The following is a 24,886-nucleotide window of genomic DNA, read 5'->3' on the forward strand; positions in this document are numbered from 1 at the left end:
TGAAATTGTGCCACTCAGCAGGCAACCATTCAAGAACTGAAGGGCCAGGGAGTGCCAAACTAAAATGGAATACAGGTCCTCATATATACCAGTGTTGGGCACATTTTTTGAAAAAGAAAATGGTGATGTGAATGTGAACTTCCTCTGTTCTCTGCTCTGAGGATGGATTTAAACTTGAGTTTTCAGATTCCCATGTGAGTGCTCTGTCAATGAGCGGATTTCAAAGGCAGTCACCACCACTCTTGCATACATTTTGAAAGAAGGCTGAATCCTCCATAGCTCTTCCATAGAAGAGACACTGACTTTTACCTTTGGGGGAATGATTCTGGCCTGGTACATATGGGGTGATGGATCCTCAAAAGCCAGAGGTGACTAGTTCCCAGCTATCAGAGATGCAGATGTGCCTCTGGCCTAGATATTTCCTCCTGGCTAGCTTTCTACTGCATACCAACAGTTCGTATTGTTTTGGGACAAGAGTCTACCCCTAGCTATTGGGTAGGGAGGCTAATGGATCTTACTCCCAGTTATGGATTTCACTCTGGGAAGGATCAAGTTTTGCAACCTTTTTGTGGTTTGACCCACAACAGATTAAATAAGGAAGAGTTTTTTGAAAGATAGGCCAAAGACTGAAACCTGAAGTTAGTCAATTATCAGTAGCAAATAATGGCACAATGGTTTCTATAAGAACATAACTGCTGGAACAATTTGTGATGCTGTAGTGGGATGTGTGTGATGGAAGGTCTTTAAATTAAGCATTGGGAGTCTTCCTAGATGATCTATCTATCTGAAATTATATGCTGTGGGTGACAAGTTCTTGGCCTCTGGTAAAACCTCATATCAAAACTGCTATGGATGTGTTTATTGGTTTCTGCACAATTTTATGCTGTCAGGCTTTTGAAATTGAGGTTCCTCGCCCTCAATAGACAAAGGATGAATCAGAATTGTATTCTCATGCAGTGTTGTATAAGGTCCTATTCACGTGGTGCTGCTTGTTATGTCAAGGATTTTTGAAAAAATGTTTTTCATTAATTTTCTGTTTTTATAAAACAAGGTAAAGTGCAAATTTGATAATTAATGAAACTTACACTCTGACACACAATTTTCAAACAGTAAAAATTAAATTTGCTTTCCATACCAAATCTTTCAACCCTTCTGAGCATCCTATGCTCACAAAATCCTACCACAGATTGATGAAACAGAACCAATCTGAGAAAGAAGCATGCCAGCCTTTTACCTTTTCTCCCAGCTTCTGCTACTTGCCACTGCTGGAAACAATCCTAGGCTACTAGTTAGACTTTTCTTTGGTCTCTGTGAGATTATTTATTTTCCTAGCTGTTGTTTGAACTAACACACACGAGGTCACTCAATGTTTCAAATGCCCAGCCTGTGTGATTGATACGAAAGGTACATGGGACCAAGCTGGCACCTAGTCTCTGTTCTTTGAATAATGATTTTTTTAAGACAAGTTTTCACAGTGACAATATTTTCATGCTAGTAGCCTATCAATATTCACTTCAACCCAAAGCTCATAAGATGAGTTTCAGTTGAGATGTTAAGTATCCATGATGACAGGCAGTCTTCTGCTGTTTCTCCACAAAACTTCACACTCTCAAACAGAAGAGCCTTGAAACCACAAAGTATAAACACAGCTGAAGAGATAAGATCTCAAAGCAGTATTGCAATATAAGAAATGGTGAAAATTAGATAAATTAATGTACGCTAGTGTGAGCAGAAAATAATCTCCACTGTGTTTCTCTCGTGTCTTAAAGTCAGCTTGCAGAAATGAAATCCTCTAAGGAAAAGTTGACTTCCAATATCATTGAAGGTGGTAGGAAAGTTTTTAAGAGGTTCTTGCACTGACCGCATTAGGAGCTCTGGGCATGGTTGGCCCTGTCCCCTGAGGAGGTGGCCCAAAGGCATCCATTGTAGAGATGGGTTAAATAAAGTCCTGAGCAGGAGGCACATTTCCCTGAGAGCAGCTTTCTGGGCAGAGAGTAATCTCTCTTGGGTAGAGGAGAGTTGTCTTCTTGGTCCTTAGGTGTTTGAAGAGCACTGATGCCTCACCTGTGTTAGGCTACTGGCTTCTTGAATCACATGGCCTGTGTCACATGTTGCTTTTGTCTCTGAATTCAAATAATGCATGTCTGAGACAGCTTTTAAAAACCAAAATGGCCTTGGTTTCTGCGGAAGGATGGAGAGAACGGGTAACAGTCCTATTTAGAAATATTAATTACCAGCTTGTATAGTTTCAGCCTCTGTGCTTGTTTTTGCCTCCTAGTCCTCTCCCTTTTGAGGTCGCTGCTGATCTCTTTTCTTCATCCACCTTCTTTACAGCCTTCATCACTGCAGTGGGAAGGTGGCTGGAAGGAGCATGTCTGGACTGTTTTTGCTACACATTCCTGCCTGTGAAAGAGAACTGGCAGCCCCATCTTCTCTTTGACCCTCTTCACCCTCATCTGATTGGTTCTTGTTTAGAACCAATTGCCCACTAAGAAGGTGAGAGCAGGCCTCAGGAGAAGCACATTTGTCACCCAAATTAATTCACTGAGAGGTAGCTTTCTTATTTTCATATTTGACCTGGTTTTAGATAATGGTTTTTTTTCTGGAGCCGTGATGCAGCTGTTTCAGCTGGTTACATTCATGAAGGATCCCACTACAATAGGACTCTTAACAGTGTTTTATTTACTGTTAAATTTCACTTAAATACCTGCTATGTTAATTTCGCAGAAATATCTGAAGTGTAAGTTTTACTGCTTTGTATTCCTTGTGGTTCCCTAAGATTCTTCTTTTAAAGGTTGTGTTAAATCTAGGCTGTAGATTTCTCCGAGAAAAGACCAGGAATCCTATGTGTCATGGGTATGTTTAACTCTACCTGTGCAGGGAAACTCTCTTCCATGGTTGCTGTGGGCTCAGCACTGTGTTGGGGCATCTCAGCCTGGCATTAACTTTTTACCAACTCAAAGAAAACTTTAGCTCCAGACATACTCTTGCTTTCAGTAAGTCCATATCTGACAGGTTGGATCCATCCAGCTATAAATATTAACAGCTGCCAAAAGTCAGGTTTAGAGTTGTGCTGTGGAGCTGGCCAAGGCAGCAATTACCTGTATTTTAGCTAGTGCTGCACACTGACTGTGGATACATTAGCTTTAGTGGAGATTACTTAGAGGCTCAGTAGCTTAAAAGCAGAAATCACTTACATTCATATTGGATATTATTACAGATTCAGGAGAGTTGGCCATAAAAACACTTAGCTTCCTGTAACAAAAGGACTCCTAGCCAAGCAAGTAAAATGTTAATGAGACAGCAAGCATTCATTTTTGTGTCTGTAGCCTTTCCCTCCAAGGTTTTGCTGCTTCATACTGAGGTTCATTAGAGTGGAAATGGTTGACTTTAAAAAAGAAACACTAGCTAAATTGCTAGGGTGTAGAATTTCCTTTCAGATCATAATTATAGGTGATCAACGGAGTGTGTAATTAGTAAGTTGGGTGAAGGATATTTCCAGAACAATCAGCAGCAATTTCCTCCCTGCTGTTCCTTTCTCTGCTCTTGAGGACCTTTTGTCTGCTTTTGTAGGTGTGGCTTTTAAGCTTGGAAAACACAAATACAAAAACTTATGTCATATAAGAGTGACACAATAAATAATACTAAAATTAAAACACCCCTGCAACAGGATATTCTGTCTTCACTGTAATAGGCCTTACTGATTTTCACTATGTTTCCAGCACTTGAGCACAGATAGTTGTCCAGAGGAAAACAGACATGCTCATTTCTGGCCTCCCTTGACAAGCCTATGAGACTCTTGCTAGAGCCTGGATTTGCAGTTGCATGGCAAAAATGTGAGAAGCTGTCATTGCCTTCAAATATAGGAATGCCCAGGCTGTTTCTTGGTGCTATGAATAATTCATGGAATAATTCAGTGGATCTATCCAGCATGGCTAAAAATAGCTGGGTAAACTGAGTGCTTTTGACCTTAAGAAACAAAATCTGTCTCAAATTTAAAATAAATAAGTGAAAAGCCATTAGAAAAATCCTGTGGAAGCAAAGATGTCCGTCTGTAAAGATACATTTGGTATTGTATCCTGGAAATGAAATATGGCTCATCCTTTCCCTCTTAAAAAGAGACTTTCATCTATCTTCTTCACATTGTTTGGTTAGAAGAATGAACATTTCTCGTAACTAGGATGGGTCAAGGCTTTTGGTCATCTCTCCCTGTTCCTGCAGTAACAGGCACATGGGCAGGGCATGGCTTTGCTGTGTCCCTGGCTAACAGCCATCTCCTCCTCCACTGTTGATCCTCAGCGGACAAGTGCTTCAGGAATGATGGTTGTGAAAAGGTGAGGGATGGCATCCAGTGCAAAGACCTCAGCCACAGCCTGAGCAGCTCCTGCATATGATAACGTGGAGCACAAAGCTCTTAGTGCTGCTGTTTGGGGTCAGGACGCATCCTACCTGCCCGCCTTGTTCTGACAGCAACCCCTGTGCATTGTACACAGGGCAACTCTAGTGATCCTTCTGCTGTTGGAGATATCCTGCCACTAATGCACTGAGGGTTTTTCCTCATTCACTTCTATTGGTTGTATTTTAGAAGCCATGGATGGGCCTGTTCCTTATGGATTTATTTTGTGCCCCAGCCTGTTTTTGCACTCTCCATAGTATGTGGCAAGGCCACAAATTAATTTGGTATTGTGATGATAATAATAATAGCACTTCCTTTAGTTAAGCTTTGAGTCCTTCTGTCCGGTGACTTCACTAGGTGGCCTTTCATGGCACCTGCTATTGCTTTTGTAGTATGGGAGTATCTTCCCTTGACACAAAGAGCTGGGCCTGTATTTGAATGTTGTGTTCAGTCAGTCTCAGTTTACCTTCTCATCAGAATATATTCCCAGGTGCTATTTAGTGTCACCAGACTCCCACAAAAAGCTCTTGCAGACCCTGTGGTTTGTGGAAAGTGAATGCTGTGGTCCTAACTACTCTGGCTTGTGTAGTGCATGGAAGCAGCCAGCCAGCTTGAAAAACTGCTCTGGACTTTGCAGTAGGAGGGCCAGACACTGGTCTCCAGAACTAAACAGTGGAACATCTTCCAATAGCTGGTTTTAAACTCTGATTATAGGGGGAAATCTCAACCTTAATTGTCAGGTTGTTAATGTCCTCTAGATGAGAACATATTCCCTTAAAAAAATATTTTTCTATTTTAAATGTGGGCACAATTCTTGGAAGTAGTAGTTTTCTGTTCTCATCCACACTGAATGGTAACTCATGGTAGAAAGTGAAGTTGAACATGAAAACTCTAGATTTTGCATTTCTGTATTGATACAATGGTCAAATTAAGGTTTAGCACCAGCTGATACAGGAAATGGAAAAAAAAATCCTATATCTGATTCTGCAGATGTGTAGACTACTTGCATAGGCCCTTGTATGGGTTACAGTAAAACAGCTGGTACTCTCCGGCTCCTGTCTGTTTCCCTCCCACTATATACTGAGTACACAGTGCTCAGATCAACCACTGCTTATAAAAAACCATAATGATGGGTTTCTTTTAATGTCTTGAAATAGCAAGAAAGCAAGCAGTTTGGGCATGGCTGCCATTCTACGCAACTGACCTGTCTGGCTTCAACTGTGAACACACTGTGCTGGGCGAGTGAGTACCCTTGGTCTGGAAGAGATAGTCAGAATTTTTCTTGTCAGACACTTGTTCAATAAAAATAAAATTCCATAGAAAATACATACTCTTTCCTTACAAAAGCATATATTGGGCTTTTATTGAAAACCTAGATTCTACAAAATCTGAAAGTGTAGACTTGACTGGGGGGCAGAATCATGCTTTCTATGTAGATGCTTGGTTTTGACATTGAAAGTTTTCAGCACAATTAATCTTCTGAAGAAAACAAATAAATGACAATTTCTATTGGTGTGGTAATTCTTTGGTGGGGGAAAATGGGGCAGGGAGGGAATAGATGTACTTCGGTCACCTGCTCAAATCTTTGTACTTTGATACAAGTTTTTTTAGTGTGAGGCAAACAGACAAGTAGAGCTGTGTATTCACCCTGTGGGGCTTTCAAGGGAGAGATGTTGAATATGTTTTTAAATAAATGGCACCTTCATTATTTATTCATAACTAGCATGCCAACTGAAAAATGAAAACAGCTATGCTAGTTAGTTCAACAAAGCTTTGGCTGATTTCAAATACAATTCTTGTCAGTAGAAAAATAGGACCTAATAATTTTGACCACTTCAAAGCTTTACCCAAATGATCTGTTTACTCAGTGACTGGTGTTGTTTCTAGAGATGGGTGTTTTGTTTTCATGCATTTTTTTTTAATTTGCATTAATAGTTAACACTGCAAATGTGGGACATGTCTGACTCAGCAGCATAAATTATATATGTAGCAGCTACTGATCTCTTTATGCAACATGGGATCATGAATTGTGTTTTCCTGCTCCGAGCTCACTGTGAGCCTCCGTCGCTCTGCCACTTTGACTCAAAATTTCTTCTTTGCCAAGAAGTATGTGGTTTACCTGCTTCCCTTGAGCTAGAAATTGAGCACCTGACAGTGACAGGGCTTGACTGCGTTTGTGACTACTTTCTGGAACTCACAGGAAAAATGTTAATGTTACTGAAACTGAGACCCAGACTGTGTCACTTAAGGTTTTCCCGAACATCAGTGCTGGGGGGCTAACATGAACTAATATGAAAGATTTTTGGAAAGATCTGCTGCTCAGATTCAGTCGCTTTGGGTCAGAAATTGCCACGTGGAGACTTGGGCCACACAAATTCTCTGAAATACAGCCTATGCTTTGAGGAGGAAATGTTTGATTACCCTGTCAGGACTCAGAGATGAAGATCTTGGATGGAGTCCCTGGGGATGTGGCATTATGGCATTGGTGCCGGAGGCTCTGGAGATGCAGGTTTTGTTTCTAGTGTGGTCCTGGGCTGACTTTGTGGCCTTGGACAAGGCATGTCATCTCCATAGCTGAGGGATCATTTATGTAATCAAGATAAAGACTCCCGTCTCAAATAGGGCCTGTCCAATACTCCCATTTTCATGCACTGAACTGTTAGGTTGACTCTGGTTTACCTTTCCATGGTGGATGTGGGAGTACACGTTCCCCTTCTGCATTCATAGGGTTGTGCTTTCCTGCTCTCTGGTCCCAGGTGCATCTTACAGGTGGTAGCCTGATCTGCAGTGCAGCAGGTAGTGACACTGGTGTCAGAGTGCCTCAAAACAGAGGGGCTGCCAGAGACCTGCCTGGCTTTATCACCCTTCCTCTGTTGTTTTTTGTTTGTTTGTTTTTTGTTTTTGGGGGGGGTTTTTGCATCAACACCAGACACAACCTTTAGCACATGACCTGATGCTGCTGTTGTCTCCGGACCAGGACACTGAATGCTTGAGAGGCTTTCTTCCAGGTGGGCTATGTGTCAAAAACTATGGCATGAATGGCCAAGTCCTATCTCCTCCTTTCTTCATAAGCCCTAAAGACTTTCAGGATGCAGAGTGTCTTTTCCCTGATTCCATCCTGATGAAATTTGGAGCCCAATGCTTGTGTTCCCCATAGGGGGCCCAACTGGATTCAAGATAGAGGTGATCAGCTAGAGCAATGGATGTTTACCATAGTCCACAGATGACAATCTGCCTGGTGCGCTGAGCGGTTGTCTTACTTCAGGCCACGTAGCATGCAGAGCTATCTTAGAGGGCTCAAAGCCTAGAGGGTGGGGAGAAGAAAGAGTCTCTGTGTCCCACGATGGAAGATTGCTACTCTGGAAGAGCTCAAAGTCTGCTTAGAGGGCTGGTATACTTTTTTTAAATGGCTCTTCTGTGAATGCATGCCTATTATAAAAGCAGTTCTGCATTTCAACCTGAAAAAAATCTTCATCCTTTAACAAAGGAAGTAGTGTCTATTTAACTGCCTGAAGCCACCATTAGTCCTCTTGCCTCTTTTGCTTCTGGTAAAGTAGTAGACATAAAATGTGTTGCTCCCTAGAAATAAAATTGCTGCTTCTTGCTGAGGGAAGAGCTGAGAACCTCCAGAATGTCACGCTGGCTTGCAGGGAGCCAGGGCTGGGTACAGAATGGAGGATTGACGCCCTCTGTTGTTAGGAAGGAAAAAAAAAAATTGCAGCACAGCAATAGTGTTCTTTCTTGGTCCTTTCTTTGATTTTTATACACCGCCCCCCCCCCCCCCCCCCCCCGTTTTAATTTTTACCTTTTCATGCAGTGGCAGCCTCACAACTAACAGATGGCTGGTTTCATCTGGCCACCTGAGGGGCTCTGTTGCCAAGTAAATTCTTGTCACAAGTGGTCAGCAGGGCAAGGCTTCTCGTCTCTGCTGTCCTCGCCAAAGCATGAAGCAGAAAATCAGCCATGCAAATCTTTGTGCATTTTATTTCCAGCGTGAGTGTGTGCTGACGGAGTTCCAGATGGCTGAGGCACATGTCCTTTGGCTTGCCAGTACCTAAAGGGCAGCATTGCCACCTGCTCTGTGAAACACAGGTTGGCCCATGAAGTCTGGTCTGCAGAGATTACCCTTTATGCAATGTATAGTATGATAACGACCTTGTACATTTCTCTCTCAGCAAATGTTTTGTAGTAGTTATTTACTGGTTTCACTGTAGTTGGTGGCAGTTAATTTCTTTTTCTTTTCCCTTCCTGCAGCTTATTTGCAGAGAGGTCTTTTGCAGCTTCGAGTCAAGAAGCCTCACCTGTTCCTGCTTTTATTCTGAACACAAAGCCTTGCACTTCATCAGCATTAACCGATCCTGTAGCATCCCAGACAATGAAATGATGGCTGTTGGGGCTATTAGGAGAAGCCTCCCTGGGCTGCTAGATGCAGAATTTATAGAGTCTGTCTTTAACCTTTTAGAAAATGGAGAAACGTCTCATTATCTAAAATGATAGCCTTGTACACTGGAGAGTTTAGCTATTTGAACTACTTAACCAACTCTATTTCTAAGATTTTTTTAATTTTTTTTTTAATATTTAAAAACCTGAAGCTGCAAGAATTGTTATTCCTGTAGGTGAGAACATTTTCACCACACTTACAGGAGAGGGCTATACCCCTGTGTATTCCAGTCTGTCATTCAAAGTGATGCTCTCTTGCTGCGTTGCATACACCTTCTCTTAATAGCAGCTCTTTCAAAATCTCACCTGCAGAAGAATAACCTTTAGATATTGTAGATTCAGCTGGTGGAATCGAATGATCTATCTTCTACCCAGGAAGAAGCACAGATAATCAACAAGGGTATTATATGAGTTTGTTACAGGATTGATCTAAGGAGCACACTGTCACTTTTGTCTGTGGACTGTCAGTTTGGTGCTGTGCATGCTCCAAGGCAGCAATAGTCACAGAGATCAGGTCTGCATGCTGCTTGACCAGCTTTTGGGTAGAGAAAGAAAGTGCTAATAATCACAATAGAGGATTAAACCAAATCCACAAAGTGATTTTCCCAAAAATCTCACAGGGAGCGTGTGAGCTAGGAATTATAGCTCAAGCTGTTGAATCTTAGGTCAGTGTCTTGGGCAAACCCTCATCTTTCCTCTGGAAACAGCAAAATACATTGCAGTAGGGTCAACATAGGAGATGTGGTATGAGTCCCTCGGACCAGACCTGGAGTCCAGCACGCTCTGGAGATGCTAGAGAAAAGCTAGTTTGACCTCAAGCACAGTGATGTCAGAGTGAGGCGCTCAGCTTGGCATCTGCCTATTCTGCCTTGTCATAGGCTGTACTGCACAGGACACAGACCCCTTCTCCTGCATGACATAGGTTGACAATGCAGCTCTGTCTGCTGCTCTGGGAAACGCTAATAAGCAGTGCAACTGCAGCCCCTTTCTTTTCCATCTCCCTAGATTTATGCCTGGCTGGCCTTTGTACGGCCTTGCTGTCTTCAAAGAGGTACACGAAAATTCTGTGAAAACCCAATGCCTCGACAGAAAGGTGTCCAGACGGACCATACTTCTGTTGTAAACAGGATTAATTTTATATCTTCTTTTGCTTTATGTGCTGCAGTAATTTTTGCTTTAAGGGAATTCTCATACAGCTGTTTGTTTTATTGTAGCACTTACTCTTAGAGGAAGCTGTCAGGGGCTGCAAAAAAATTTTCCTTCTCTTTTAATCCACTCTAAAGCCAGCCCTTGAAGCTGATTTGTTCCCAAAGACCTTGGGCAGTGATATTTGGATTAAGACTGGATCCCATTGTGAAGCCATCCTGCTAGCCCTGTAGCATCTGAAATGGCCAGGAGAAGGTAGGCAACACATATCAAGATCTTACTTCACAGGCCTCTATGAAGCGGTAATTGCTCATAAATTGCTGTTGTACTGCTTTATTTCCTTGCTGAGGAGCTCTTAGCTGAGAAGACTGATACTTAAAAAGAAAGAGAGAAGTGATGTTACTTTCTGCAGTGGAATACGATCAACCAATACTGCAGTTGTACAGGTGGGTGGTCAAAACTGCTGGGTTTTCATACTTTTTCAGAGGGCACCTACTTGACAAATGCTCCCTAGAGATCCACCAGCCTCATGCTCTCTGCTGGGCATTTAGAAGTAGATGATGGTGTTCTTTACCTTCCCAGGCTATGTAATAAATAGCATAACTATTTTCAGTGTCAAAGTCTGAATGCGCTATGTGACAAATAATAATTACAAACCCCCCAGCTTTGCAGAGATTAATTTTTATCATGCTAACTCCTCCATGTGAAATAATCACCTGGCAACCACACTGAACTCCAGTTGTTGTAACAAGCAGGTTCACGTTGCATCCAATATATACATGAGCCCATGCTACATACAGAACTTCACTATGAGTGCTGTAAGGATATGAAGAGGATTTCAGCCCACTTTACTCCCAGGAGCAGTTGGAAAGTCTGGCTCTTGTCCAGCAAGCAGATACACTTCCTCAAGAGGGTATGATCTTGCAGCAGGGTAGTACTTTGTTTCCAGCATGCAAGTGCAAGTAGTAAACCACTTGCTCCTCTTGAAAGATTTAACATGCTCAGCATAAGTTATCTTGCCTTTGCCAGCAGGCTGAACAAGTATTACACAATGACTGGCATACGTCCATCTCCATTGCAATTTATGGACAAATAAATTAAGCCTTTAGGAGCCTTTTTCTTTCTACCAACCTCTATAGTACTCAAACTTCTCCCATTCATAAGTCAGATACCTTCTATTTGAATGCTATGTGACAGATGCTATTTTGGCATGGGTTAAATGCCAATATAAAGGCATCCAGAGAGGCTGTAAAAGGCAAATGGTAAAGGTAGTTGGTACATTATGTAGCAAAGGGAGCTACTCAATGGCTATGAAACCTTTCACTGTGATCCTGCAAGTCAAATATCTGTTGGGGTTTGTGCTCCTGTGAGGGTAGGTGTGAACTGGAGGAAGCGCTAGGCTTGGTCTCACACAATTAGAGGAAGTTGTATTTACTCTTACATTTGTTCAATAACCAGACAAAAAAGTGGTGAGGTGCAGACACAAAATAGCTATTTCTTATGAATAGACTTTAATGAAATCCTATTTGTGTAAATTTACTGCTGTCAATGTTTGAAACATAGGTCTTGCTTGTTACTAATGCTCTGGAAGTACAGACGATTCACAGGCAACAGGGGAGTGCAAAGGTCATACTGAATGGGAACGGGAGTCACAATTCCATGCAAGCCCCTGCATTACAAAGCATGAGGAATCTGATGGCTTTACAGCATGGGTGGGAACATGGGGAAGCTGGAATTTCTATCTCTTTGCATTTCTATCACAGCCTTACAGACCAACAAACTGCCCTGATCAGGTGGAAGGGTGCAGCTTTAAAATTTCTTGACAGGTTTGAAAGGGATTACCTGAATCCTTCTTTTATTGCTCAGTTGATGTGCCATTCTGTAATACACACTTGAATCTCTTTGTTCCTTTAGCACAACCTCACTTTCTGATCAGTGTCTTGAATCCTGCATGTGGTTTAGCTCTCACCTTCCCGTTCACGGACATAGACTGTCCAATAGCCTTGCTTGCAAATGCTTACTTTATCTTCCTTGCCAGAGCTGTGCATAAAGGCTCCTTTCTGCCATCCTGAACGGGCAGGAGGAGGACGTTTCCACTCTTCTACCTGATAGGACAAGTCCTCCCATGCAGGTGAATTGGTAGAAGAATGAAATGATGCTGTCCTGCATGGCTGCTTTATCTGTTTTATTACTAAGTGATACAATACAGGCTCCTTGATGGGCAACAGAGCTGCCCCTACTTGCTACTTTGAAAGGACTTGTCCTGCAATCTGGTTGAATCAGATGTCATAGCTGATTTTACCCTGGTTTTGCCCCTTGGTAGTCTCCCAGGTGGTTGCAGTCTTCCAAGTAATGATTCACATGAAGTTGTTGTGTCTCTCTGCAGAAGGTACATCCTTTCGAAGACATGTCCCATTCAGTTTTTTTCAGTTTGTTTTTGGGCATGCAGCTCAGCAGAAGATGGAATGAGAATATGTCTTTTTGTTGGGAAGAGTAGGAGTATTGCACCCTAGTTTCCTAACTCTTTTTGCTTGACTGCAAGGGAAAATTTGTCATAAAATTCATGGCCAAACTTCTATTGACTTCATCTAAGTATTCAGTGGGATAACTCTGTCACCAGAGAGACTGGAAAAGCACCCAAGCTTGGCCAGTTTATGGAGCAAAAGCAGCTTTAAAGCACTGTCTAAAATGGTGAGCAAAGCCATGCACCACAGGACAGAGGACAGATTTATGTTCCAACCATATGAGAGGTTTTCAGGGGGAGCTGAGAACATCCTGCACCATCATTTCAGATGATGGTTTGGCAAATAGGAACATCTTTCTTTTAGCACCTACTTGAATTTTTTTCCTAATGCTTCATCCCAGCAATATAAAAAGGGTATTTAAATGTGTACATAAAAGGATTTAATTTTGTAGACATAAGCTTGAATTTTATTTTCTCTTTGCAGAGACTCTAAAACAGCAGCTGTGGACTAGGTTTCTTCTTTATTTTTTTAGATGAGGATTTTGAGAACTTCTCTGTGCAGAACAGGAGATGGAGCTATTTCCTAGCATGAAACATATTTTGCAATTTAGTTATGCACTAGCAATAGTTGCTTGCTGTCTTTGATTCCGTTCTTATGTTACCATGATTGCAGTCCCCCTCTAATCCCTCTCTACCCCTGAAAATAGCCTCTTTTTTTTAGCTCAATAGTGGTTGTCAGCACATCAGGATGACATTTTATTCACAATCTGGGTTTGTGATTAATGGAATCAATAAGCAGCAATCCCTTGCTTATGTCGCTGGGGTAAGCAGCTCTCAGAGGTGACAGCTGCTTGTTTTGAGCTGAAAGAAAGGTTATTTGTAAGGCTCACAGTTGTGTGGCTATTTCAGCCACCAGGCAAAACATGAATTACTCTTGCAATCCTTTTCTGTTTTGTTTCTAGTCTCCTCTTCTATGAGGTCATGTATTTATTCTCAGGTATCTAAATTAAATGTAACTATTTCTTTGTTTAGTTTCCGAAAGAAATGAGGCTTTTGGAGTCATGTTCTGTGTGTGTTTGTGTGCCTGTCAGGCTATTGCAATTAACTTCTGAACCACTGGTCAATTCCAGTGACATTTGGCAGAGGGGCAGAGGTTTTAAAAACAATTACATTCCTGCAAATGGCACAGAAATTGACATCTGAGTTATGGAGAAAAACCATGTTAACACTCTTATAGGGGGGGAAGCTGTCAGCGTTCATCTGTTACAGAACATGAGAAAATCCACTTAAAAATACACATCATTTGGAATACTGACTTCATTAGTTTTGCTGCTCCTGGAATGCTTCTTGTTTGTTTGTTTTCACTCAAGGGGTGTTAAAAAAATAGTGAAGTAAATATGTTTTATTTTTATGCTAAGAGTTGTAATGCTGTTCAGGGAGGAAAAGCTGAAACGTAATCACTGGTTAGTTTGGGTGGGTTTTTTTTGTTTGTTTGCTTGGAAGATGTGCCAAGGAAAGAAATCATGCCTTCTACTTCCTGATTCTGGCAGGAATTAGAAACAGAATAGGATAAAGGAAAAAAATGTCATTTCCAGACTGCCTAGAAGCAGGAATACCGAAGAGGTAAGAGCATCTGTCAACGTATAGCTATCCTATCTCATCTCTGTAATGCCTGGGAACAGGTGTACAAACCCTGAAATGATTTTGCAGGTTCTGTCTCTCCCTTCTTCCAAAGCACCTGTGGGTGACCTGATCTGTGAACAAAAGAACAGCGATGTCTAGCACAGGTTTATTTTCCTTTTTTCAGTATTGTCATGCTGTACTGCAGGGTACACATTCTTCTTTTCAGACATGGAGGTGTCTCTTGGCATCACCACTGTCATTGTAACTGCTATCCCAAGTTATGCCACAAGTAGCGTGATACTGATGCCTGCCCCAAGCATGCTTTTGCTCAGTAATGCAAAGACCTGTAGGCTTGTGGACTCTGAGATACGGCCAAAAGAAGTGCTCCAGGTAGGCAGATTTCTCCATCCGCTAGGAAAGATCAGCCTTGTTAGGCAAGGAAGAATCCTGCTTCCCTTCCCCTCCCCTCCCTGGAGAGCTGAGCTAGGAGAGAAGAAAGGAATTATTGGTGTACTTCATATGGGTGTGTGGTAGAAGAGAAAGCAGAAAATGCTAGGCAGTTCAATGTAATTAATTTTTTTTCCCCTTGTGAAATATACCATTTGGTTGCTCTTTTTTGCTCTTTTTATGTGGTCAGCTCATCTGTGAGGTTAGCAATTGTTGTGTTTCTTTGGATGCATCTTTCCTCCTTGCTTACTAACACAGAGCCATGTCCCAGCCCTTGATATTTCACACAGGCTGCCTGACCCACCATTGTGTCTGTTCAGCACCATTATCTAATCTACTTTCTGCAATTAACTGATCCTGGCTGCAATACTCCAAACATTTGACAAATGCAGCAAAAGTAGTTCACATCTCATCTAGTGTAATAAGAAGCAGTCTTTTCATATCCTATAAACTTCAGTGTCATTAAATTAAAGACCAGTCTACAAATATTACTAGATGCTTTCTTATTCAATTTGTGGCGGGGACAAATGGGATATTTTTGTATGGAGTTTGGCACTATGCAGGCTTTTTCTAAAATACTGATATAATATAACTAGACCAATGTTTGTTTATCCTGAGCCCAAATAACTACCTTTTCAAATGTCTGGTTCATATCTAGTCTAAATGAATTTAACCAAAAATGCACCATATGCATGGAGAAGAGCTAGAGGGAAAGGATAGTCCAGGAAAAACATTGCTGGGCTGGAAGAAATCTTGGTTTGGGTTGTAGTCCACATCACCATCAGATTTTGGGAGGTCTTTTCACTGATTTCCGCTCTTGCTGATATTGTATATTTATATGGCGAATTTTCTTGTGGAGGGACTGTGTCTAAATTGTCTGTTTTATAAAGGAGCTGGCCTTACTTGCTGTCCTGTTTCAAAGCTGTAAGTGCTACCACGTTTCAGGTGAATTATTATGGAGTTGTGCTTGCTTACAGGAATTTGCTGTTCAAACAGGGAGTGTGAAGGTTGCTGACCCACCCTTACATGTTACTGCAATGCAAGGCAGTGTGGCTGGACCTGAATTAGCTCCTTCCTTCCATGCTCACTTTTGATGCAAATGTGGGGATATTGCCCTGCCTCTGTCACCATCAGCCTGGGCTCTCAACCCATTTTTGCCTGGAAAAGACTGCTCCTGGTGCTGAGCTTGCACTGAGCCCCAGCTGGCCTGGCTGTGACAGGGCTCATCTGAGCTGATGAGTATGGTGCAGGCTTACTGCCTGAGATCACTACTAGCTCCAGATTCAAGGCACTTTTAAGGCTGTATTTTCTCACAGATCAGCTAAATGTAGCATATGAAATCTGTGCAGCTATGGATCTTGTGTTTACCAAGTTGTTGGGGGGTGGTTTTTTTATTAAGGGTTTTATGCCTTGAGTTAATGAGGCATTAACTTGGGAAGCAGTCCTCAAAGTGTGGGTCACTTAAAAAAAAAAAAGCCACCCGAAATCTATTGGAGTAGCAGAGCATGCACAGTTTCAGCATTATTCATTAGAGTTAGTTCAGTTAACTGTGAAGAATTTTCAAAGAGATGATGAATACATGTTTTCTTGCAAACTCAGTGGATATTACATAATAAGAGCAAACAGCAAAGAGAATACAAACTGTACTTTTCTCCCAGAGAAATATTTTCAGTCCTTGCTTCCACCAGTAAAGATGCTGACAAATGCACTTTTTTGGGGAAATAGTCACCAGGTATTTTGACATACTCTGACACATGAAATCTTCACAAGTGATATCATACAGTAAGAGATAGAGTATATACTTTCAGGATATTTTGAGGTCACCTGTTCCTATTTCCAGATTGTTAGGGGGAAAGAATATCTTAGCTAGTTAGAATAGCTAAGACTTTGTTGATCATCTATGTTACTAGGAGTGCGGGTCTCCAAATTTCCTGCCTGTTCTGTGAATGTAAGAAAATGTCTTAAGAACAGAGCTCTTTCCTGCTGCTACCATACTGCGCAAGAGCAGATATAGATTAGAAACATTCTGAACTCCTACGATGGGTACAGGAAAGAAGGAGGGGGCAGATGTTCATGTGTTCTGGAGGCAGAGGACAGAAAATGCTGCCAGGGTTATTGTATCTGTGGAAGGAAGTCCTGAAAGCTGGCAGATGTGGAAACTGTCAAACTTGGGCTATTCTGTCTTAATACAGTTTTTTCTTAGCTGGCTCCTCTCTTTGGTCAGAGATTTTTGTTTGGGCAAATACTGTATTTCTCAAGACAGCTGAACTGTATGACACAGTGATTGATGATAGACAGAGGTCTACTTGTGCTAAGGAAGTAATAGGCTCTGCCTAAAATAAGAGAGATCATTGCTCTGAGGCTGCCTGTCTTCCCTGAGGTAATTTTTTCCCCTGAATCTTAGAGAAGTTTGGCTGAAGCACAGGAGTTTGTTTTATTAGAGTTATGGTCTTAATGTGGACACAAGAGTATGAGTGAGATGATGCAGATTCCCTTGCCTCATGCTCTGAGCCTAGTTTCCCACAAAAGCTTGGTTCTGGGTGTTTTCTTGATTTCTTAAAGCAGAATTAACTTGTCTTCCAGTGTGATGGTTAAATCTGCCACCATGCCAAACATGTAGCCTCTAATCAGTGACCTGACCACAGCCCAGAATGAAAATTGGTTTGAGTAATTTCTGAAATCAAACTGATATTTCAAGTTTTGAACTCAAATGGGACCAAAATATTAAAACTTCACAGCTGTGCTGTAACTGAACTCAATGCATGAGATTGCCTCCCTGACTGAAATGTTCAATTGCCTTGGCTGCTGGGGGACTGCATGGTCTTTCAAGCTTCAATGTACCTAGCTCTAGCGTACAGCAAATTTAATTTTCTTACCTTCTCATCAACAAGGTCAGCAAGTCCCCTGCCACTAAACATTTTCACCACATGAAAGCACTGGCACACAGTGATCAAATTACTTCTCAGTCTTCACTTTGATAAACTGAATAGATTAAGGTTCTTAATCAATGAAGTAGCACTTCTGCAGTCGTCTTTTTATCTCTGTCACATTTCTACGGTCTTCTCCAGTGTGGACACCAAACCAAACTAATCTAGTGCTGTGTACAGAAGCCAACCCACTTCCTTTTATGACAGTGTGAGATAAAATAAGATATCAGAATATGGTATTGGATTTCAGTTTGTATATTTGAGACATGCTATTTGGAATAAATGTTCTGTTTAAAAAACAAGCTATATGAAAACGAAACTCACTGGATGAATGTGTTCCTCAAAAAGAGGTCAGTGCAAAGATGCAGCAAAGAAGGAGGAACAACAATCTGTGGATTCTGATTCTTAAAAGAAATGTTGTGTTGCTTAATCCCTATTTCAAAAACATGTACTTTGAGTTGATGTTTCTTTCCTCAGAGAGAGATCAACAGAGGTTTTTACTGCATGTTTTAAACAGATTCATAGTTTATTATAGCAATTTTTGCTATTTCATTGTATTTGCTAGACGCACTAGTAGAGTAGTAGTTAGTTCTGTCAAGCAGTGTATAAGCTTGAGCTAATATCTATTTTCATGTCTTCTGATACAACATTTCAGACTATTTTTTCCTGAAGTGTCCCAGCGACGGAAGAGGCTACTGTTTGTTTCCAGTTAATAACTCTGTATTCAAATATGGCATACATCTTCCAGGTCTCTGTCACTTGAATCAAACTACTTCCTTAGCAGATTTCTGTACTACTTCCACCTACTCACAAACTAAATTAGGCTGTGCTTCCTCTTGTTATTAATTAAACATCCTCCCTTTTCAGATGAACTGTCTTTTATGCATATTATCATGTCTGGGTTTCTATCCCCCAAATTTTTCATAATGCTTGTTTTACAATTACTGTCTCATTTGGTAGTGAAATAGGTGGTTGGTATAGGTAGCACTATTCCAGCTGATAGTTATCTTTATGGCTTTTCCTGCTATCTGTCACAGCCACAAATATTTCATTTGTTAGTGGTTACGTCCCCCCCGCCTTCCCCCCCCCCCCCCCCCCCCAATTACATAGGAACTGTCAGTCACACAGCAAATAAGCGCTGCAGGAAATCCGCACTGCCTTCTCATATAATTCAGCACTATAATTTCCTCATCTAAATCTAGTACTGTTAAAAAACCAAACACTATCTAATGTTCTCAAGCCTGAATTTTATTCTTGTGTCTAGCCTGAGAGGGCTTTTCACTGTAGGATGATTTACTGCCTGGTGCTATGATTTAATGAGTGGCTTTTGCGGGGAGAGGCTTTGTGGCTCTGTGACTTAAAGGAAGTTCAAAGTCCACAAAAAAGGCTCTGGGAGGATGCAGAAAAGGCTATGTGCATCCTTTGTCTTAGCATATGTTGAGAAATGAGAAGGAGAGGTTTTTCACAATGTGAGGGCTTATTTGGTGTCTAATTTGGAGGTAGCTGAGTCAGGAGGCAGTCTTTCAAGGAGCAAAAGATGAACCCATCTGATATTTGAAAGATTTCTTCAGAAATGTGCCTCCAGAAAGCAAATGGGCTATAGTCAGCTGGCTAGTTTTTTTTCTACTACGCATTGGTCTCTGTCCAGTTCTCCCATAAAGCGCCAGACATGTAGTTGACTTCATGTTCTTCTTGCTGACACAGAGCAAAGGGAAATACTATAGGATTTGTCCTGCAGAAAAGCAAGTTTGTAACACTTTCAGGTTGTAAATTGTTGTTTCCTCATGTTTGAGCTATTGCTAATAAAGACCCAGCCTATCTCTAATTACGTGCGAAGAAACAAACCTTAACTGCTTTGGTAACGAACACAACTGTATCACGTTATGTCTTAAAGAACTTGCACTGTCATCAGACATCTCTCTGTCACGATCATTCTAACTGGAGTTATCCTAATGGCAGATTGGCTGTCTCATTAAGTTGCTAATTAGTACGTATTTATGTTAAAAGGACATATTAGTGTTGCTTTCTCTGTTTTCCCATGTTCTTAAGGCTTGAATTAAAATTTTAATGCTTTTGCCATAAAAAGATCCTTAATTAGGTTACACTGAGAGTGCCAATTAGTAAAGGTTTGAAAGTAAGCTCCCGGAGTATTCCTTGCATTGCTGTCAGTCTCATATTTGAAGTAGGCAATGATAATGACACAGCTGCATCATGTGGGCACCATGTAGCAGATGATATATTGGGGGTTGAACAGCATCTCCTTTCCTTTTTGTGATTCCTGATATGCCTTTGCTAACAGTATGAGAGAAAATCTATTTCTTTGGTCAGCTTCTTACAGCTATAGAGAACATGTTTACATCTGAGAGGTAATCCTGGTGGAGAGACAGCTAATGTTTTCTCTCAGAGCTGTTCATGAAACAAACCTGACCCCTGGACTGCCTGAAAGCTAATGGTGCTCTGGGAAGCAGCATACTCCAGATCCTGGTCAGGGATGCATAAGGGTGAGGGTCCGACTGTGACTATGCATTTCACACAAAAATAATGCACACACACACCTCCCCCCCTCCCCCCCCCCCCCCCCCCGCCCAATATTTCAGGTGATAAGCAGAGACAGTTTGTGTAGTGGAATTTCTTGAGTGTGTGCAAGTGCCACGTGGATAAGAATCCTAGCATTCACATGCGGAATAATGATCTCTGTCCACCATCATCTTAAGCAAAGCATGATAGTTAGCAAAAAAAGAGTTCCAGAGTTGCAGTTTTATTGTTCAGAGGTTTGACTTCTCCCCTACACCCCTCCCAACAGGGCTACTCTACCAGGGATCATTGGTATAGCTGTGACATTTGTGTAGCCCAAATACTTGCGGTAGTCCTTGAAAACACAACTTTTAGCTGGATGGTAACCTAGGGTGTTAAGGAATGGGCTGGAACTATTACACAGAAGTTAAAATACATATGTGTGCATACACACAAACAAACAAGTAGTATTGTTAGGGCTGTATTCAACAGACAGCTGAAATCACTTAGGGATAATCGTTATTACCTTTGCTCTTTCCACTGAATTTATTATGTGCTAGCATTGGTCAGTCCTGTGACATTTATGGTAGAAAGAAGTAATGGGGTTCTGTGATATCACATGCTATAGCTCATGTTTTGTTTTGGGGGCTTTTTTCCCTTCAAAAATAGCTCTGCCTCTCACAGTAACTTGGATGAGCTTTTTGAGGAGAAAACGTTCTTTGTTCTATTTCTTTCTTGCTTCTTTTCCTTCAGTAGCACTCAAATCAAAGCCAGAGGCAGGATTACGTGGAAAAATAGCTGCTACTGAAAAAAACAGTGTGATTAGTGTGCCGGATGCTTTCCTGTCAGCGTGGAGTGAGAAACAAACTTGTTAGCAGAGCTCAGGCTTTCAGGCCAACCGCCTGCTGTCTATCCTGGGTGTTCGTAGGCAGAAAACGTGGATGCATGTTGCCTTTCAAATATGAGCAAACATCAGCTTCCGTTTGTAACTTCCAGTTATAAATCTTAACTAACACAAGAAAACTTGTCACTAAAACTAAGTAGTTCACAGTATTTAACCGAACTAGCAAAATTTGTAATAACTAATAGTGAAATACTGTCTGTGTCAAAATCGACAAAGTAAGCAAACCAGTTTCAGCGCTTGATTAGGTAAATCACCATGCTAATACTGCAAAATAATCAATCCTTGCTGTCCATTGGCTATAAATCTCACTAGGGAACCTTATTACAGCCAGTCAAACCTCTAATTGGAATCTAGCAAAGTACCCTCTTCCATCTTCAAAGGAGCTGGCATGATCTTGTCAGGATCAGGTGTCTTAAATTATGTTATAGTCTTAGCAAAAAAAAATATCCAATTTAAGATAACTATAAAAACATCTAAAAAAATATGCTGGCATAATAAAAGCACTTGCTCAATGTTCATTCAACTGCAAACTAAAAAAACCTTCAGACTGTGATACATGTTAGCTGTTCTACTATGTACTAAAGGCAACGTTCTTACTGATTTTGGCAAGCAAGCCAATTAAGAATAGTATATTTTTGAACAGTAAGACAGCTTTCAATCTTGATAGGGAACACTTATCTATTAAACATGGCAAGATGAAACCAATAAGCACTAAAAAATGTTAAATTTTGTAGTTTTGCATGCTACCTAAGTATTTTCCTCATACCAGTCAGTTTGTTTACAATTATAAAATATGTTGTCATTTTCTTTTGGCTTTTTAGAAAAAACAATATCTAGGTATTTAGTATCTCGTTATGCCTTGTATTTCTGGCAAACCAGGACTTTTATTTTTCCTTCTCAGACCCTTCCTTTAACATGGAAAATTAAAATCCTACCTTGCATTGTCTAAAATTATATATGTACGTTAAATAGTAATTATGAAACACTACTTTACAATTACAATATCTGTTGGTCAATTCAAAGGAAGAAACCTATTCATACAACCTTCAAGAGGAGGTTCAAATGCTTTTCCTTAAGTATGACATGAAACAACAGATTTAATGTGGAGAACCTGCATACTGTTCTCTGCATTTTGGGGGAGGGTTCCTGTGAAATAAGTGCTCAGACCACAGTATATTATTATGCTATAACTGCAGCTATGAATTGGATCTAAGTTAGCTCAGCAATGATTGCAAACACCTGGAAAATGTGTTAAGAACCAATTGGTCATGTATTGACAATCATATCACTCTACTATGGACTTCTTCAGCAATATGAAGGGTTTTTTCACAGGTAAAACTACCATTTCTCAGAAGCGAATACAGCTGGTTGTACCTCCATTTTATGCAGGCAAGAGCTGTCAGTGGAGTTATGGCTGGTTCAGCAAAGGGTTACAGTCAAGACAATCTCAATGAAGCCTGGGATCTCCAAATTCATTGAATGAGAGATTTGATTCATCCTGTCTTTACCCCTTCCCTCTGTGAACAGTGCAATTATTTGTAATTTTGAAAATTGGGTGTAAAACATGTAAGAGAAGAATTTTTCTCTGAGGGCATTTTGCACACACTTGCTCACATGTGTAATCCCAGAGAAGTTCTGGGCTGCCCAATTGCAGCAGCAAGTAGAATGAAAAAAAACACTTCTTCCTGTTTCCTCCAAAATACCATGTGTGAGAAATTATGGGGGGGGGGGGGGGGGGGGGGAAATAGCTGCAACAAAATGTTACAATATTTTTGTCAGACATATTGCGTTTGTACTGCGTGTATTCTCTGAATTTAGAATTGTGCAAAGCGCCTGTGTGACAACATTATTTCCTGCTAAACATAAAGAATTCGGTAAAGGCTAGGTATTTTCTTTCTTGTATCTTAGAGCTGGAGGCACAAAGATATCAGAAGTGACTGCTAGACATCAGTCATAATGGGCAAGGGGCAGACCCATGTACCTTAATTTCTAATTTCCTAGAAGGACTGGAATTTATTTAATTTCAGAATTTGAAAGGAACCCAGAAGTTAGTTTCATGTGAAAACTTTACTTGAAATAGTACCAAAGAATTGTCACATTTTGATCAACTGGAGTGAAGCATTATTTGGATTTTGACCTTTCATCATATTCCATTACAGGAATATGCTATGGGAGTTCTGGTTTAGTTTTCCAGAAATTCTCAACTTATTGAGAATTTTGGAGGTTGTGCGTAGAAATAGAGGACTTATAAGGAATTTCTGATAATATCTAACCTTATTTTTTTCTCCTCTGTTGATTTCAAATTCATGTCGCTTCTAGTGCAACCCTGATGCTCTGCCCTGTCAAAGGAGTATGAGGAGTAAACTCAGTTTAAATGAGCACCAAGAGGAGCAGACCCCTCTGTGGCTGGCATCAGTGGTGGCACTCAGGTAGGTGTAACATGCACCTTTTTTTCTTTCTATGCACCTGCATGTGCTGACCCACAATTACATCCTGATGTGGCTGACTAGCCTTTGAAAGTGATGGATAATTTAGGAAGGTAGTAGGAGAGGGAGGAGGAAGACAGTCCTTCAACTGGTGTAAACCTGCATTAACTCATTCATCATAACTCATTGATTTCACTACCATGACATCAATTTATCTAGTTGAGCATCTAAGCCTTTCTTAAGAAGATTACACTGGCTTTAGTGAAGCTGTGATGATTTATGCCTACTTAAAATCTGCCCTCTGCAACAATGCATGCCTAATCTTATCTTAATATACACATGGAAACTTGTTTGAAAAGGAGTTAGAGCTGCTGCTATACACTTGATGTGTGTCAAGCGACTGCAGAAAAGTGAGAAACAGCAAGTAAGCCACAAACCAGTATCTCGGTACATAACCTCTTCTCTCTATACATAAATGCATTTTTCTCAAGTACTGCTCTGACAGTACACCTCTGCATCGACTCAGCCCTCTTTTATGCAAAACTTCTGTCAGATTTTCCCCTTTCCTCACAATCAGTACTAGTTGTGGATGATTAGAATAATAACTGATTGTATTGGCCCAGTGTGAAGAACAGCATTGAAGGTGGTGTATTGAGATTGTGCAACTGGATTTTTGTAAGTGTGGAGGGCTGACCAGACCTCCTTCAGCCCCGGTTCACTCAGCACAGCCCTACCTTTCCTCTCTGCTTCCCTCCATCATTAACAAGGCCCGAGTACGCCTGCTTTTGGCTTACAAGTTGCACTGGTGTGGACTGGAATTGGACAGTCATGAAGTGGAAGTGTATTTATCCTTCACCAACATTCACGCCTTGAACATGCAGAACTTGGCTTCAGTTCCCTCTCGAGTCACAGTTAATAACATCCTAAGCCCAATTGTTTACAAATTCTGCACTTGGTAAGTAGGTGTAAAGCTTCCTGTTGTAAAACTACAGCAAACAGGCTTTGACCTTGGACAGTTCTGGTGTGCTCTTGGCTGGAAATGTGGTCTTAAAGGGGGAATGTTTAACGTGGGAGCCAACTGTAAGGGCTACAATGCTTTCTACTTCCATATTATTCTATTATGTTGTAATTTGGAGAAGTGAAAAGAAACCATGTGAATATCAAATTATTGATGCCTTTCAGAAAGTCTAGGATTGCTGAGTGTCTGGTGCTCCTTGACTGTTCAGATAGACAACATAGATTTGTGGTCAATATATTTTTTTTTTTCCTAGTATAAGTAATGATGCAAATGATGTAATTATTTTCTGTCAAAATTTCTTTTTCTCTTCTAGTATTTTTTTCCCCAATGTAATTTGTAATCATTTATCTGGAAATACAGTGTTGCACTGGTATCTTCTCTTATCTCTTTTTAACTGTTTGTTCAAGAACAATTAGTTTTAAGCTATATTCATTATTTTTCAGCATGTTTGTAAACTCTCACTGTACTCCTTCAAGCCTGAACATCCCCTAAACCTTCCTTTGTACCTCAGAAGTTAACTGGAATGTCTCTCATTCAGTGATAGAAGCAGCAATGTAAATTAAGATAACACATAGATTGAA

Source organism: Accipiter gentilis, chromosome 14 (assembly GCF_929443795.1).
Source record: "Accipiter gentilis chromosome 14, bAccGen1.1, whole genome shotgun sequence".
Lineage (NCBI taxonomy): Eukaryota > Metazoa > Chordata > Aves > Accipitriformes > Accipitridae > Astur > Astur gentilis.